General features: G+C 36.5%; 1 pseudogene; it reads left to right on the forward strand.

Annotated features, from left to right (window-relative positions):
- The first annotated feature begins 449 nt into the window (after positions 1-449).
- On the forward strand, positions 450-8,688 carry LOC107646836 (uncharacterized; annotated as a pseudogene).
- Positions 8,689-10,418: the final 1,730 nt, after the last annotated feature.

The following is a 10,418-nucleotide window of genomic DNA, read 5'->3' on the forward strand; positions in this document are numbered from 1 at the left end:
TCAGTTTGAATCCCTATCTTTCTGTTTATCTTTTATTCCTTTATCATTTGATATCAGATTTCAGGTATTAGATTAATTTTTATTAATCTATATTCGTCTTCTTGTGTGTCCTCATAATTAAAAAAAATAAGTTGTATTATCGTATAAAAAAAACTGAAAAACAAAACTTTCGATGATTATTATTATCTCTTTGTATTCTATGTCTAGTCCTTTTTTTCAGTCTTTTTTTCTTATTGTGGTGTTGGATTGTCTCTATCATTCTTATTTTATTTGATTTCTAAAGTACAACAGTTAAAAAGATTCAAGAGTGGTAAAAGGCAAGAGTGGTGAGTTCAACAGAGGGTAAAAGCCAATTTTGAGAATAAACACGAGTGTCCACCTTTGAGTGAAACACATGAGAGAGTGATTGTGAGGTCTTTCTATAACAATTTTGTTACAGGTTCATTGTTATGGCGGCTCATTCCGAAGATACTTTAGTTGACATGGAGTTGATGCAAAGGGTCATTCAACGCTTAACTAATCGCTTGACTGAATTGGAAGCATGGAGGCAAGAGGCGACACAGACATTGTCCAAGAATACTAAACAAGGACCTTTTCGGAATCGGCATCCGAATCATGTGCCTTCTGATGATGACTCTGATGAGGTTATAACACCTCAACATAAAAGTCTAGATAGTAATATCAATGCCATCAAGATACAAATACCACTATTCAAAGGGAGAAATGATCTTGAAGTTTATTTGGTGTGGAAATGTAAGCTGAAAAGAATTTTTGCTTGTCATAATTACTCTGAGGCAAAGAAGGTTCATTTGGCAGCCATTGCATTCTCTGACTATGCCTTGCTTTAGTGGGATGAACTAGTAAAGACAAGACGGCAAAATGATGATCACCCTATAGAGACTTGGGATCTTATGAAGTGCCTTATGAAGAAAATATTTGTGCCTTCATACTACTATAGGGAAGTGCATCAGAAGTTACATCGGTTGACTCAAGGCTCCAAGTCTGTTGAAGACTACCATAAGGAAATGGAGATGCTTATGATCACTGCCAACATAGAAGAGGACGCTAAAGTTACTATGGCATTATTTGTAGGTGGTTTGAATAGAGTGATTGCTGATGTGGTGGAGTTACATCATTATGTGGAGATGGAGGATTTAGTCAATATAGAAATGAAGGTGGGGAGGCAAAAACAAAGAAGAGCACCAAGAGGATTGTCTCATGCTAATCCAAAATGGGAGTCTTGTAGTGCAGACACCACAAAGACTAAGGATGCTGCACCCAATGAGTTGTTTGATAGTACAAAGAAGAAAGGTAATTCTAACTCTTCTTCTACTACTTCTAGGCATCGAGATATTAAATGCTTCAAGTGTCATAGTATGGGTTATTATGCTAGTGATTGTCCAAACAGGAGATTGATGGTTATTAGAGGAGATGATATTGTGTCTGATTCTGATCATGGTGATGATTCTGATCATAATAGTATGCCACATTTGGAGGATTGTTTTGATGGTGATGTTGAGTATGCAGTCCATGGTGAATCTCTTGTTGTTAGATATGCTTTGAATTTACAGGTGAAAGAAGATAGCCTAGAGCAATGCCAAAATCTTTTTCATACTAGATGCTTGATGGGTGGGAAGGTGTATAATCTGATTATTGATGGCAAAAGTTGGACTAATGTGGCTAGTATACTTATGGTGGAGAAATTGGGTTTGACATGTGTTCAACATCTTAAACCATTTACGTTGCAGTGGTTGAATGACAGTGGAGAGATCAAGGTTGACAAGCAGGTGACAATTGCATTCTCTGTTGGAAAGTATGTTGATGAGACATTGTGTAATGTGGTGCCAATGCAAGCTTGTCATTTATTATTGGGGAGGCCTTGGCAGTTCGACCGTCGAGCATTTCATGATGGTCACACGAATCGGTTCTCCTTTGATTTTAATGGTCGTAAGATCACTCTTGCTCCTTTTATCACCTAAGGAGGTTTACCTTGACCAGTTGAAGCTTCAACAGGATGCCAAAGGGAACATGGGATGTAAGATCATAGAAAAATCTGAAAGGAAAGAGGCTATGAGAGAAAAAAATATAGCAAAAGGCCCAAAGATGAGTGAAAAGAAAGAAAAAAGAACATGTCATGAGAGTAGTGCAAATACCGAGAAAATTGAGAAAGTTGAGAGAAAATTGTGTTTCTTTACAAAAGAGAGAGATTTAAAGAGTGCTTTAATAGGCAAGAAAGCTTTGTTTATGGTTTGATTTATGGATACTTTATTTTCTGACACTGACCTTAACCCAAATTTGCCAAATAGCTTTGTCTCTTTGTTGTAGGAATTTACCGATGTCTTTCCTACTGACGTGCCACGTGGTTTGCCCCCATTACGATGGATTGAGCACCAAATTAATTTTATTCCTTGTGCTAGCATTTCTAATAGACCAGCCTATAGGAGTAACCCTGAAGAGACAAATGAGCTTCAAAGGCAAGTGGAGGAGTTATTAGCCAAAGGTCACATCAGGGAGAGTATGAGTCCATGTGCTGTACCAGTTTTGTTGGTTCCAAAGAAGGATGGTACTTGGCAAATGTGTGTGGATTGTTGTGCAGTCAATAAGATTACGGTAAAGTATTGTTATCCTATCCCTAGGTTAGATGACATGCTTGATGAGTTATATGGTGCATGCATATTCACTGAAATTGATTTGAAAAGTGGATATCATCAAATTAGAATGAAATCAGGGGATGAATGGAAGATTGCATTTAAAACAAAACATGGGTTATATGAGTGGTTAGTAATGCCTTTTGGGCTAACTAATGCACCTAGTACATTTATGCGTCTAATGAACCATGTTTTGCAAGAATTTTTGGGTAAATTTGTTGTTGTTTATTTCGATGATATTCTCATTTATAGCACTTGTTTGGATGACCAGTTGTCACATGTTTTAGCTGTTTTGGAAGTGCTTCAAAAAGAAAAATTATATACCAATCTTAAAAAGTGCACTTTTTGTATTGATCAAGTTATATTTCTTGGTTTTGTTGTGAGTGCGAGTGAAATTGAGGTTGATGAGGAAAAGGTAAAGGTAAAGGCTATTCGTGAATGGCCAACGCCTAAGAATGCTTCTAAGATAAGAAGTTTTCATGGGTTAGCTGGGTTTTACAGGAGATTTGTAAAAGAATTTTCTACCGTTGCTGCGCCTCTCACAGAGGTTATAAAAAAAGATGTTGGATTTAAATGGGAAAAGGAACAACAAATTGCATTTCATACCCTAAAAGACTGTTTGTGTTCTGCTCCTATTCTTGTTTTACCTAACTTTGATAACACCTTTGAGATTGAATGTGATGCTTCTGCGATTGGTATAGGTGCTGTTTTTATGCAGGAAAAATGAGCCATTTCCTTCTTCAGTGAAAGGTTGAATTTAGCTCAACGTAAATATTCAACATATGACAAAGAATTATATGCTTTGGTTCGGGATTTGGAGGTTTGGCAACACTACCTCTTACCTAAGGAGTTTGTGATTCACACGGATCATGAATCTTTAAAGCACTTAAAAGGATAAGGTAAGCTTGATAAAAGACATGCTAAATGGGTGGAATTTATTGAAACATTTTCATATGTGATTGCCTTTAAACAAGGTAAAGAGAATGTCGTTGCTGATGCTTTGTCTTGGAGGTATGGTTTAATTACTACACTTACTTCTAAGTTGTTAGGATTTGAGTTTTTAAAGGAGTTGTATGCCACTGATTCTGACTTTTCTACTATTTATGCCTTTTGTGAACATAGTGCATTTAACAAATTTTATAGACATGAAGGTTTTCTGTTTCGTGGTAATAGAATTTGTGTGCCTGCTTGTTCTATGAGAGATTTACTTGTTCTTGAATCATATAATGGGGGTTTGGTGGGTCATTTTGGTGTGCATAAGACATTTGATGTGTTATCTGAATATTTTTACCAGCCACGCATGCGTAGAGATGTTGAAAAATTTTGTGCTAAGTGTATTGCATGTAAACAGGCTAAATCTAAGTCTTTACCACATGGTTTATATGCCCCTTTACCTGTTCTAATACATCTGTGGGTTGATATTTCTATGAATTTTGTTCTTGGTTTGCCTCAAACTAAAAAAGGTAGAGATAGAATTTTTGTTGTGGTAGACAGATTTAGTAAAATGGCTCATTTTATTGCATGCCATAAAACTGATGATGCAACAAATATTGCTGATCTGTTCTTTAGAGAGGTTGTGCGCATGCATGGTGTTCCCCAAACTATTGTTTCTAATCGTGACGTAAAATTTTTGAGTCATTTTTGAAAAGTTTTATAGGGTAAATTAGGCACAAAATTATTATACTCTACTACTTGTCATCCTCAGACTGATGGTCAAACTGAAGTAGTAAATAAAACATTAGGGACCTTATTACGTGCTGTTGTTGATAAGAATTTGAAAACTTGGGAAGATTGTTTACCTTTTACTGAATTTTCTTATAATAGAACAATTCATTCTTCTACTAGTTTTTCTCCTTTTGAACTTGTGTATGGTTTTAATCTGTTAACTATTTTGGACTTATAACCTTTGCCTTTGAGTGATATTGTTAGTTTGGATGCAGAAGGTAAAGTTAAAAAGGTTAAAGCAATGCACTTGAAAGCACGTGAGTTGCTTGAAAAGAAAAATAAGTTGACAGCTCAAAGCATGAATAAAGGTCGAAGACAACTTGTCTTTGAACCTAGTGATTGGGTGTGGGTTCATTTGAGAAAGGAAAGGTTTCCTACTCAAAGAAAATCCAAGTTAGACCCTAAGGGTGATGGTCCATTTCAGGTGCTCGAAAGGATCAATAACAACGCTTACAAGATTGACCTTCCAGGTGAGTATAATGTATCAGCTACTTTTAATGTCTCTGACCTATCTCCTTTTGATTTGGATGCAGATTTGAGGATGAATCTTTTTCAGGAGGGAGGGAATGATACGAACCCTCTGGAACAAACTGAAAACTGTCATATGCCAATTGGTCCAATTACAAGAGCAACAACTAAGAGAATAAAAGAAGGTTTTGCAAATGATGAGTGGATATTTTATACGCTTTTTGGCATAGTTTTCATATAATTTTTAATATATTTTATTCAGTTTTTATTAAGTTTTTATAGGTTTTAGTGTTAAATTTACATTTTTGGATTCCACTTTGATTTTTTGTGTTTTTGTACCATTTCAGGTATTTTCTTGCTGAAATTGAGGAGCTGAAGCAAAAGTCTGATCCAGAGACAGAGAAAGCACTGCAGATATTGTCTAGATCTGACCTGCTTGCACTCGGAAGAGATTTTTTGGAGCTATAGAAGTCCAAATAGAGTGTTCATAACGGCTATGGAAAGCTGATTTCCAGAGCTTTCTAGCAATGTATAATAGTTCATACTTTGTTTCGAAATAGAAGGCCCAAAACTGGCGTCTAACGCCAGCTTCCTGCCCCCTTTCTGGCGTCCAGCGCCCAAGGAGCAGAGCCTAGCGTCCAAACTCCTAAAGAGGATCCCCTGACTGGCGTTTCACGTCCAAAAGATGTCATAGCACATGGATCTCATCAAAGCTCATCCCAAACTCTCACCAAATGGGCCTCGGAAGTGGATTTTAGCATTGAAAATACTGTTTTACCCTTACTAATAGTCATTGTTTAGTATTTAAGGGATTTTATTCATGTTATTCGAACACCTTTTGACAGCTTTACATCACATTTACCATCATACACATTTTACCATCAGCATGAGTTTCTAAACCTCCTAGATTGAGGTAAGGAGCCCTGCTGAGTCCTATGAATTAATAAAAGTATTACTGTTTCTCTTCGATCCATGTTTGATTAATTCTAAGATGTATATTCGTTCTTCATCAATATGAATGCGTTGAACTGGCATAAGTTTATCTCGTTCTACATGGGTTCAGGATGTGTCTTTCATCGGACAATGATGAACCACCAACTTGAATATACGTCTCTCAGACGACTAATCCACGACTTCGTTTGGGACTTCTCGAGACATCAGTTCAGCCGATTTATGGGGAGATTAGGGTCTCTGTGGTAGAGGCTAGAACCCAAGTTGCAGCATTCTCTGATTCGGAAGATCTGACCTTGTCTGTAGCGTTTTGAGTAGGATCATTAAAGAGAATGAACTGTACGAGCTTCACCCTCAATCAGAATGGATCCGCACTAAACCTGGGGTTTAGATCTGGAGGAGTATTGGCAGCTGCTCAAACCAGTGTCAATCACATACAGCCTGCCATTGAAGCAATCACTCACAAGCAAAGGAAATAGTGATACCAGAATTAATTCAGAAAGACTAAGCAACTCCAATCCTTTACCTCATTCGTATCCCTCTTTTCACAGTTTACACGACTTCTGAGTTCTAATTATTACTTTCATTCATTCCTTTTTATGCCATTAAAAATAACATACCAACATCTCCTACTCTTTCATCTGCCTGACTAAGACCTGTAGGATAACCATAGCTTGCTTCAAGCCAACAATCCTCGTAGGATCGACCCAGACTTGCTCAGGTATTACTTGCACGACCCAGTGCACTTGCTGGTACAGCTGTACAAAAGTATGGGGATTCGGGCACCAAGTTTTTGGCACCGTTGTTGGGGATTGTTTGAGTTTGGAGAAACTAACGGATTGTCTTGCTCCCTAGATCAGGTAATTTTTATTTTTTATTTGAGTCATTTATCTTTATTTTCTTCTTCTCTAATTTTCGAAAATCATTAAAAAGTTTTTCAAAAATATTTTCTTTTCCTTGTTTGATCTTTGATTTTGTTTGAGTCTTTTAATTTTTGTTTTCTTCTTTTCTACTTTTTGAAAATTATTAAAAAAAAATTTCAAAAATATTTTTCTTTTCTTTGTTTAATTTGTGTTCTTGGTATTGAGTCTTCCATGTTTTTGTTTCCTTTTTTTTTAATTCCAAAAATTTTAAAACTTCTTCAAAAACCTTTTCCAAGAAATAGTTGTCTTTTATTTATTCAATCTTTATTTTTTGTTAGAGCCTTGTGCTTATGTTCTTGGTAAATTTTTGTGTTCTTTTGAGTCTTTCTTTCTAAAAATTTTTTTCAAAAATATTTTCTTTGTTTAAATCTTGTGTCAAGTCTTTAAGTTTGGTGTCTTCTTGTTATTTTTCTTTTATTTTTCGAAAATTTCTTTTTGGTTTTCTAAAATTTTTAAGTTTGGTATCCCTTGGTGTTTCCCTCCAAAAGTTTTCGAAAATTAGGGACATTAGATCTAAAAATTTTTAAGTCTTGAGTCTTTTACTTGTTTTTCTCTTTCATCATTCAATTCAAAAATAAAAAAAATATCTTTTCTATTTTTATTTTTACTTAACTTTCGAATTTTTAAAATAAAAATTCAGATTTCAATTCAAAATTTTTATCTTATCTTATCTTAGCTTTTAATTTTTAAAAATCAAATATTTTCAAAATAAAAAATTATATCTTTTTCAAAATTCTTATCTTATCTTATTTAAAATTTAAAAATTCAAATTTAAAAATTCAAAAATTTAAATTTAAAAATTTCAAAATTCAATTTTCAAAATTAAATCTTTTCAAATTTCAATTCTTTTTCAAAATTTCAAAATTCAAAATTTCAAAATTTCAATTTTCGAATTTCAAATTTCAAATCTTAAATTCAAATCTCTTTTTAATTAATTGCATATCTTCTATCTTTTCTTTTTCAAAACTTCTTAACTAACTCTTCTACTCTTCTCTCTTCTTTTTTGAATTAAATTCTTTTTAATTAATTAATTTTAATTTCAATTTAAATAAATAAATAAAATAAAAACAAAAATATTTTAATTCTCATTCATCTCCCTATCCTTATTTCTTCTTCCTTTCCTTCTACCTTTCTTCATTATGAACCCAAGTGGGAATGAAGAGTTCAGAAGAAATTTGGGATCTTATACAAATCCCTCTACTGACTTCTATGAAAGAAGTATTAGCATACCTCACATCAGAGCAAGTAGCTTTGAAGTGAACCCTAAACTCATTACTCCAGTGCAGTAGAACTGCCGGTATTCTGGGCTCCCTCTGGAGGAACCTACAGAATTCCTGGCAGATTTCTTAAAGATTGCTGACACAGTACACAGTGAGGGAGTAGACCAAGATATCTACAAATTATTGCTTTTTCCTTTTCTTGTAAAGGACCAAGCAAAAAAGTGGTTGGATAACCAGCCTAAAGCCAGTTTAAAAACTTGGAAACAGTTAGTAGACAAGTTTTTAAACCAATACTTTCCCCCAAGAAAAATGACCCAGCTGAGGCTGGACATCCAAGGCTTCAGACAAGGAGATAGTGAATCTCTTTATGATGCATGGGGAAGGTATAGAAGGATGTTAAGAAAATGTCCCATTGAAATATTTTCAGAATGGGTACAATTAGACATCTTCTACTATGAACTTTCAGACATGGCTAGAATGTCTTTAGACCACTCTGCTGGTGGTTCTATACACATGAGAAAGACCATAGGAGAAGCTCAAGAGCTTATTGAGACAGTTGCCACTAATCGGCATTTGTACTCATCTCCTGAGCCTTCTATAAAAGGAGAGGCTAAGGTAGTAACTACTAAACCTAACCCTCCAGAACAAGATGGCCCATTGACTCAGCAACTGCTCGCCCTTGCCCAGCAACTACTGGACTTGCAAGAGGCTTTGCGAGAAACTCAGGCTTCTAACAGGAATGTAGAAGCCTAGCTGAACTAAACAAGGCAACAGTTATCTAAGCAGATAACAGAAGAATGCCAGGCTATTCAACTGAGGAGTGGGAAAATTTTAAGCACCCAACCTCAGCATAATAAGAACAAAAAGCCCATAGGGGATAACCAAGTCTCTGCACAAGATGACTTTGAGCGTTCAAACGCCCAGATAAGTATCCCTCTTGGCGTTGAACGCCAGGAAAGAACAGAGACTGGGCGTTCAAACGCCCAAGGGGGCAGCAGCATAGGCGTTGAACGCCCATGCAAAGGAGGTCAGTCACAGACTAATAACAACCCTTTTAAGCAAGCTGGTAACCCCCCTTCCAACTCACACGGCATTCAACCTTTATCAACCAAGGTTGATGAATACAAGGCTAAGATGCCATTTCCTCAGAAACTCTGTCAAGAGGAAAAGGATAAACAGTTTGCCCGCTTTGCAGAGTATCCCAAAACATTAGAGATCAAGATCCTTTTTGAAGAAGCTCTTGAACAGATACCTTCTTATGCTAAGTTCATGAAGGACATCTTAAATCATAAGAAGGATTGGAGAGAGACAAAAACAGTCCTCCTCACTGAAGAGTGCAGTGCAATCATTCAGAACAGTTTGCCAGAGAAGCTTAAGGATCCTGGAAGCTTTATGATACCATGCACTCTAGGTGATGCTTGTACAAGGACAGCTCTATATGACCTTAGGGCAAGCATTAACCTAATACCTGCTTCTTTGATAAAGAAGCTCTGTTTGACTGATGAAGTCAAACTAACTTGCATGTGCCTTCAACTTGCTGATGGTTCTATTAAGATACCATCAGGAGTAATTGAAGACATGATTGTCAGGGTTGGACCCTCTGCCTTCCTCATTGATTTTATGGTGTTGGACATGAAAGGGCACAAGAGTGCATCCCTTATCCTGGGGAGACCCTTCCTAGTTACAAGACGGACACTCATTGATGTTGAAAAAGGGGAAGTAACCATAAGAGTCAATGAGGAAAAGTTCGTACTGAATGCTGTCAAAGCTATGCAGCATCCAGACATCCCTGAGGAATGTATGAACATTGACCTCATTGACTCTATGGTTAAAGAGGTCAACATGGCCGAAAGCCTCAAGGAAGGGCTAAATGATATCCTTGATAATATCCAGCCTGATTCAGAGGAACCTCTGGAAACCTCTGAGAAAAAGGAGAAGCCCCCAAAGCTTGAGCTTAAGCCATTACCTTCCTCCCTGAAATATGTATTTTTGGGAGAAGGAGATACTTATCCTGTGATCATAAGCTCTGCCTTAGAGCCACAGGAAGAAGAAGCACTAATTGAAGTGCTCAAAACATATAAGACCACCCTTGGGTGGACTATAAGTGACCTTAAGGGAATTACCCAGCCTAATGCATGCATAAAATCCTACTGGAGGATAATGCCAAACCAGTGGTGTAACCACAGAGGCGATTGAACCCAGCTATGAAGGAAGTAGTGTAGAAGGAAGTCACTAAGCTCTGTGAGGCTGGGATCATTTATCCCATTTCTGATAGACCCTGGGTGAGCCTTGTCCAAGTTGTCCCTAAAAAGGGAGGGATGACAGTGGTTCATAATGAAAAGAATGAGCTGATCCCTAAAAGGACAGTTATAGGGTGGCGTATGTGCATTGACTACAAAAGACTCAATGATGCCACCAGGAAAGATCACTTTCCTTTACCCTTCATTGACCAAATGCTAGAAAGACTAGCAGGTCATACTTTT

Source organism: Arachis ipaensis, chromosome B6, assembly GCF_059453495.1.
Source record: "Arachis ipaensis isolate K30076 ecotype BB chromosome B6, ASM5945349v1, whole genome shotgun sequence".
Classification (NCBI taxonomy): domain Eukaryota; kingdom Viridiplantae; phylum Streptophyta; class Magnoliopsida; order Fabales; family Fabaceae; genus Arachis; species Arachis ipaensis.